Genomic DNA, 5,000 nt, shown 5'->3' on the forward strand with positions numbered 1-5,000 from the left:
CCATACCAGCCTGGCAACGCCCGATCTCGTCTGATCTCGGAAGCTAAGCAGGGTCGGGCCTGGTTAGTACTTGGATGGGAGACCGCCTGGGAATACCAGGTGCTGCATGCTCTTTTGCTCATTCACTTAGAAACTGAAATCTTGCAATATGCACAAGTAGTCCTTCATGAAAGGGGCTGGAAGCTGTTTTCATTTTGACACGAGAGAGAGAGAGAGAGAGACCACCTTGCATTGTCAATTGCTAAATCTGTATATGGATAAGTAGCCTATGGTTGTCAACTTATTTCGTACGGCCATACCAGCCTGGCAACGCCCGATCTCGTCTGATCTCGGAAGCTAAGCAGGGTCGGGCCTGGTTAGTACTTGGATGGGAGACCGCCTGGGAATACCAGGTGCTGTATGCTCTTTTGCTCATTCACTTAGAAACTGACATCTTGCAATATGCACAAGTAGTCCTTCATGAAAGGGGCTGGAAGCTGTTTTCATTTTGACACGAGAGAGAGAGAGAGAGAGAGAGAGAGACTACCTTGCATTGTCAATTGCTAAATCTGTATATGGATAAGTAGCCTATGGTTGTCAACTTATTTCGTACGGCCATACCAGCCTGGCAACGCCCGATCTCGTCTGATCTCGGAAGCTAAGCAGGGTCGGGCCTGGTTGGTACTTGGATGGGAGACCGCCTGGGAATACCAGGTGCTGTATGCTCTTTTGCTCATTCACTTAGAAACTGACATCTTGCAATATGCACAAGTAGTCCTTCATGAAAGGGGCTGGAAGCTGTTTTCATTTTGACACGAGAGAGAGAGAGAGAGAGACCACCTTGCATTGTCAATTGCTAAATCTGTATATGGATAAGTAGCCTATGGTTGTCAACTTATTTCGTACGGCCATACCAGCCTGGCAACGCCCGATCACGTCTGATCTCGGAAGCTAAGCAGGGTCGGGCCTGGTTAGTACTTGGATGGGAGACCGCCTGGGAATACCAGGTGCTGTATGCTCTTTTGCTCATTCACTTAGAAACTGACATCTTGCAATATGCACAAGTAGTCCTTCATGAAAGGGGCTGGAAGCTGTTTTCATTTTGACACGAGAGAGAGAGAGAGAGACTACCTTGCATTGTCAATTGCTAAATCTGTATATGGATAAGTAGCCTATGGTTGTCAACTTATTTCGTACGGCCATACCAGCCTGGCAACGCCCGATCTCGTCTGATCTCGGAAGCTAAGCAGGGTCGGGCCTGGTTAGTACTTGGATGGGAGACCGCCTGGGAATACCAGGTGCTGTATGCTCTTTTGCTCATTCACTTAGAAACTGAAATCTTGCAATATGCACAAGTAGTCCTTCATGAAAGGGGCTGGAAGCTGTTTTCATTTTGACACGAGAGAGAGAGAGAGAGAGACTACCTTGCATTGTCAATTGCTAAATCTGTATATGGATAAGTAGCCTATGGTTGTCAACTTATTTCGTACGGCCATACCAGCCTGGCAACGCCCGATCTCGTCTGATCTCGGAAGCTAAGCAGGGTCGGGCCTGGTTAGTACTTGGATGGGAGACCGCCTGGGAATACCAGGTGCTGTATGCTCTTTTGCTCATTCACTTAGAAACTGACATCTTGCAATATGCACAAGTAGTCCTTCATGAAAGGGGCTGGAAGCTGTTTTCATTTTGACACGAGAGAGAGAGAGAGAGAGAGAGAGAGAGAGACCACCTTGCATTGTCAATTGCTAAATCTGTATATGGATAAGTAGCCTATGGTTGTCAACTTATTTCGTACGGCCATACCAGCCTGGCAACGCCCGATCACGTCTGATCTCGGAAGCTAAGCAGGGTCGGGCCTGGTTAGTACTTGGATGGGAGACCGCCTGGGAATACCAGGTGCTGTATGCTCTTTTGCTCATTCACTTAGAAACTGACATCTTGCAATATGCACAAGTAGTCCTTCATGAAAGGGGCTGGAAGCTGTTTTCATTTTGACCCGAGAGAGAGAGAGAGAGAGAGAGAGACTACCTTGCATTGTCAATTGCTAAATCTGTATATGGATAAGTAGCCTATGGTTGTCAACTTATTTCGTACGGCCATACCAGCCTGGCAACGCCCGATCTCGTCTGATCTCGGAAGCTAAGCAGGGTCGGGCCTGGTTAGTACTTGGATGGGAGACCGCCTGGGAATACCAGGTGCTGTATGCTCTTTTGCTCATTCACTTAGAAACTGAAATCTTGCAATATGCACAAGTAGTCCTTCATGAAAGGGGCTGGAAGCTGTTTTCATTTTGACACGAGAGAGAGAGAGAGAGACCACCTTGCATTGTCAATTGCTAAATCTGTATATGGATAAGTAGCCTATGGTTGTCAACTTATTTTGTACGGCCATACCAGCCTGGCAACGCCCGATCACGTCTGATCTCGGAAGCTAAGCAGGGTCGGGCCTGGTTAGTACTTGGATGGGAGACCGCCTGGGAATACCAGGTGCTGTATGCTCTTTTGCTCATTCACTTAGAAACTGACATCTTGCAATATGCACAAGTAGTCCTTCATGAAAGGGGCTGGAAGCTGTTTTCATTTTGACACGAGAGAGAGAGAGAGAGAGAGAGAGAGACTACCTTGCATTGTCAATTGCTAAATCTGTATATGGATAAGTAGCCTATGGTTGTCAACTTATTTCGTACGGCCATACCAGCCTGGCAACGCCCGATCTCGTCTGATCCCGGAAGCTAAGCAGGGTCGGGCCTGGTTAGTACTTGGATGGGAGACCGCCTGGGAATACCAGGTGCTGTATGCTCTTTTGCTCATTCACTTAGAAACTGACATCTTGCAATATGCACAAGTAGTCCTTCATGAAAGGGGCTGGAAGCTGTTTTCATTTTGACACGAGAGAGAGAGAGAGAGAGAGAGACTACCTTGCATTGTCAATTGCTAAATCTGTATATGGATAAGTAGCCTATGGTTGTCAACTTATTTCGTACGGCCATACCAGCCTGGCAACGCCCGATCTCGTCTGATCTCGGAAGCTAAGCAGGGTCGGGCCTGGTTAGTACTTGGATGGGAGACCGCCTGGGAATACCAGGTGCTGTATGCTCTTTTGCTCATTCACTTAGAAACTGACATCTTGCAATATGCACAAGTAGTCCTTCATGAAAGGGGCTGGAAGCTGTTTTCATTTTGACACGAGAGAGAGAGAGAGAGAGAGAGAGAGACTACCTTGCATTGTCAATTGCTAAATCTGTATATGGATAAGTAGCCTATGGTTGTCAACTTATTTCGTACGGCCATACCAGCCTGGCAACGCCCGATCACGTCTGATCTCGGAAGCTAAGCAGGGTCGGGCCTGGTTAGTACTTGGATGGGAGACCGCCTGGGAATACCAGGTGCTGTATGCTCTTTTGCTCATTCACTTAGAAACTGACATCTTGCAATATGCACAAGTAGTCCTTCATGAAAGGGGCTGGAAGCTGTTTTCATTTTGACACGAGAGAGAGAGAGAGAGAGAGAGAGAGACTACCTTGCATTGTCAATTGCTAAATCTGTATATGGATAAGTAGCCTTTGGTTGTCAACTTATTTGGTACGGCCATACCAGCCTGGCAACGCCCGATCTCGTCTGATCTCGGAAGCTAAGCAGGGTCGGGCCTGGTTAGTACTTGGATGGGAGACCGCCTGGGAATACCAGGTGCTGTATGCTCTTTTGCTCATTCACTTAGAAACTGAAATCTTGCAATATGCACAAGTAGTCCTTCATGAAAGGGGCTGGAAGCTGTTTTCATTTTGACACGAGAGAGAGAGAGAGAGAGAGAGAGAGAGAGACTACCTTGCATTGTCAATTGCTAAATCTGTATATGGATAAGTAGCCTATGGTTGTCAACTTATTTCGTACGGCCATACCAGCCTGGCCACGCCCGATCTCGTCTGATCTCGGAAGCTAAGCAGGGTCGGGCCTGGTTAGTACTTGGATGGGAGACCGCCTGGGAATACCAGGTGCTGTATGCTCTTTTGCTTATTCACTTAGAAACTGAAATCTTGCAATATGCACAAGTAGTCCTTCATGAAAGGGGCTGGAAGCTGTTTTCATTTTGACACGAGAGAGAGAGAGAGAGAGACCACCTTGCATTGTCAATTGCTAAATCTGTATATGGATAAGTAGCCTATGGTTGTCAACTTATTTCGTACGGCCATACCAGCCTGGCAACGCCCGATCTCGTCTGATCTCGGAAGCTAAGCAGGGTCGGGCCTGGTTAGTACTTGGATGGGAGACCGCCTGGGAATACCAGGTGCTGTATGCTCTTTTGCTCATTCACTTAGAAACTGACATCTTGCAATATGCACAAGTAGTCCTTCATGAAAGGGGCTGGAAGCTGTTTTCATTTTGACACGAGAGAGAGAGAGAGAGAGAGAGAGAGACTACCTTGCATTGTCAATTGCTAAATCTGTATATGGATAAGTAGCCTATGGTTGTCAACTTATTTAGTACGGCCATACCAGCCTGGCAACGCCCGATCTCGTCTGATCTCGGAAGCTAAGCAGGGTCGGGCCTGGTTAGTACTTGGATGGGAGACCGCCTGGGAATACCAGGTGCTGTATGCTCTTTTGCTCATTCACTTAGAAACTGACATCTTGCAATATGCACAAGTAGTCCTTCATGAAAGGGGCTGGAAGCTGTTTTCATTTTGACACGAGAGAGAGAGAGAGAGAGAGAGAGAGACTACCTTGCATTGTCAATTGCAAAATCTGTATATGGATAAGTAGCCTATGGTTGTCAACTTATTTCGTACGGCCATACCAGCCTGGCAACGCCCGATCTCGTCTGATCTCGGAAGCTAAGCAGGGTCGGGCCTGGTTAGTACTTGGATGGGAGACCGCCTGGGAATACCAGGTGCTGCATGCTCTTTTGCTCATTCACTTAGAAACTGAAATCTTGCAATATGCACAAGTAGTCCTTCATGAAAGGGGCTGGAAGCTGTTTTCATTTTGACACGAGAGAGAGAGAGAGAGAGACCACCTTGCATTG

General features: G+C 47.3%; 17 non-coding genes across 17 annotated transcripts in view; all 17 read left to right on the top strand.

Annotated features, from left to right (window-relative positions):
- LOC146239162 (5S ribosomal RNA) overlaps nt 1–111 on the top strand; it is a 119-nt gene extending 8 nt beyond the window's left edge. Inside the window, exon 1 of the ribosomal RNA XR_014734797.1 lies at nt 1–111. This exon is cut by the window's left edge and continues 8 nt beyond it. This is a non-coding gene — a ribosomal RNA (5S ribosomal RNA).
- A 174-nt stretch (nt 112–285) lies between these two features.
- On the top strand, nt 286–404 carry LOC146239163 (5S ribosomal RNA). The gene has a single exon (XR_014735478.1). It is a non-coding gene; the product is annotated as a 5S ribosomal RNA (ribosomal RNA).
- Nucleotides 405–586: 182 nt separating this feature from the next.
- LOC146239164 (5S ribosomal RNA) lies at nt 587–705 on the top strand. Its single transcript, XR_014740148.1, has one exon. It is a non-coding gene; the product is annotated as a 5S ribosomal RNA (ribosomal RNA).
- Nucleotides 706–879: 174 nt separating this feature from the next.
- Nucleotides 880–998, top strand: LOC146239165 (5S ribosomal RNA). The gene has a single exon (XR_014738848.1). It is a non-coding gene; the product is annotated as a 5S ribosomal RNA (ribosomal RNA).
- Nucleotides 999–1,170: 172 nt separating this feature from the next.
- Nucleotides 1,171–1,289, top strand: LOC146239166 (5S ribosomal RNA). Its single transcript, XR_014735479.1, has one exon. It is a non-coding gene; the product is annotated as a 5S ribosomal RNA (ribosomal RNA).
- A 174-nt stretch (nt 1,290–1,463) lies between these two features.
- Nucleotides 1,464–1,582, top strand: LOC146239167 (5S ribosomal RNA). The gene has a single exon (XR_014735480.1). It is a non-coding gene; the product is annotated as a 5S ribosomal RNA (ribosomal RNA).
- Nucleotides 1,583–1,768: 186 nt separating this feature from the next.
- LOC146239168 (5S ribosomal RNA) lies at nt 1,769–1,887 on the top strand. Its single transcript, XR_014738850.1, has one exon. It is a non-coding gene; the product is annotated as a 5S ribosomal RNA (ribosomal RNA).
- Nucleotides 1,888–2,067: 180 nt separating this feature from the next.
- LOC146239169 (5S ribosomal RNA) lies at nt 2,068–2,186 on the top strand. The gene has a single exon (XR_014735481.1). It is a non-coding gene; the product is annotated as a 5S ribosomal RNA (ribosomal RNA).
- A 172-nt stretch (nt 2,187–2,358) lies between these two features.
- LOC146239170 (5S ribosomal RNA) lies at nt 2,359–2,477 on the top strand. Its single transcript, XR_014740083.1, has one exon. It is a non-coding gene; the product is annotated as a 5S ribosomal RNA (ribosomal RNA).
- Nucleotides 2,478–2,659: 182 nt separating this feature from the next.
- On the top strand, nt 2,660–2,778 carry LOC146239171 (5S ribosomal RNA). The gene has a single exon (XR_014735099.1). It is a non-coding gene; the product is annotated as a 5S ribosomal RNA (ribosomal RNA).
- A 178-nt stretch (nt 2,779–2,956) lies between these two features.
- LOC146239172 (5S ribosomal RNA) lies at nt 2,957–3,075 on the top strand. The gene has a single exon (XR_014735482.1). It is a non-coding gene; the product is annotated as a 5S ribosomal RNA (ribosomal RNA).
- Nucleotides 3,076–3,257: 182 nt separating this feature from the next.
- Nucleotides 3,258–3,376, top strand: LOC146239173 (5S ribosomal RNA). The gene has a single exon (XR_014738851.1). It is a non-coding gene; the product is annotated as a 5S ribosomal RNA (ribosomal RNA).
- A 182-nt stretch (nt 3,377–3,558) lies between these two features.
- LOC146239174 (5S ribosomal RNA) lies at nt 3,559–3,677 on the top strand. The gene has a single exon (XR_014734814.1). It is a non-coding gene; the product is annotated as a 5S ribosomal RNA (ribosomal RNA).
- Nucleotides 3,678–3,863: 186 nt separating this feature from the next.
- Nucleotides 3,864–3,982, top strand: LOC146239175 (5S ribosomal RNA). The gene has a single exon (XR_014739362.1). It is a non-coding gene; the product is annotated as a 5S ribosomal RNA (ribosomal RNA).
- A 174-nt stretch (nt 3,983–4,156) lies between these two features.
- On the top strand, nt 4,157–4,275 carry LOC146239176 (5S ribosomal RNA). Its single transcript, XR_014735483.1, has one exon. It is a non-coding gene; the product is annotated as a 5S ribosomal RNA (ribosomal RNA).
- Nucleotides 4,276–4,457: 182 nt separating this feature from the next.
- LOC146239177 (5S ribosomal RNA) lies at nt 4,458–4,576 on the top strand. Its single transcript, XR_014740311.1, has one exon. It is a non-coding gene; the product is annotated as a 5S ribosomal RNA (ribosomal RNA).
- Nucleotides 4,577–4,758: 182 nt separating this feature from the next.
- LOC146239178 (5S ribosomal RNA) lies at nt 4,759–4,877 on the top strand. Its single transcript, XR_014734798.1, has one exon. It is a non-coding gene; the product is annotated as a 5S ribosomal RNA (ribosomal RNA).
- Nucleotides 4,878–5,000: the final 123 nt, after the last annotated feature.

This window comes from Hypomesus nipponensis, chromosome 20 (genome assembly GCF_054491055.1).
Source record: "Hypomesus nipponensis isolate SF chromosome 20, ASM5449105v1, whole genome shotgun sequence".
In the NCBI taxonomy this organism is placed as follows: domain Eukaryota; kingdom Metazoa; phylum Chordata; class Actinopteri; order Osmeriformes; family Osmeridae; genus Hypomesus; species Hypomesus nipponensis.